Below are 838 nucleotides of genomic sequence, written 5' to 3'. Positions count from 1 at the left end.
CCTCTCTCCTGTGAAGCTTCCCCCTTGCAGATTTCTTTCACGAGAAAACTAGTGTACTAATTAAATATGTCAAAAAAGATGATAAACAGCTAGTCTAAATTCTCTGTTGGACGTAGAATATGTGAAATTAGAAGACTGTGTTCCTAAACAGCCTGCTGCATACAGTGAACCTAGACAGGAAGAATAAATGTAAAGAGTTTTCTGTCTTTCTGAGAATCAGAGATAACAGAAGCTGATAAAGAATGCTTTGAAGCCATGCTTTTCTAAATTCATCTGGCCCATGCTGAGATTTGAGATGATGTCCATTTCATGCAGATACTTACCAGCCAAGGTTCCTGAGCTGAATACCTGTTGTTTTTGTTATTGTGAAAGGATGCAGGTCATTACATATATTGTCTAGGTTTCTGTGTCTACCCTAAGGATTTTTAGTCTTAGGACAGAAAATCAAGCAGGTTTTTCATGATGCCACTCAAAATTGGACCCTATCTAAGATGTTATCTTTATAAACCCCATTTTGATTTATAATAAATCAAAAAGCATAAAGCCTAGCTCTATAGTAAGTGGTGTGGGCATTGCGCTATACCTCTAGCAAACACTGGATTTTGCAATATACCTAGACTCAGAGTAAATTAATGAGATTTAAAAAATACAACATAAGATTAGCCCTCAGATTCAGTGTCATAAGCAGATTCAGCTTATGTAAAAGTATGAGCATTAACTAGCTGTGGGAAGGCTTTCAGTTAAAGTAATCCAGAGAACAGAAAATGACAGTTGAATCTACAAATGGATTCACATCAGAAACAAAGTGATTAAGTTCTTAACGCTGAAAAATCCAGTA

The sequence above is a fragment of the Parus major genome, chromosome 1A (genome assembly GCF_001522545.3).
Source record: "Parus major isolate Abel chromosome 1A, Parus_major1.1, whole genome shotgun sequence".
Classification (NCBI taxonomy): Eukaryota; Metazoa; Chordata; class Aves; order Passeriformes; family Paridae; genus Parus; species Parus major.
This window is presented reverse-complemented; position numbering follows the sequence as displayed.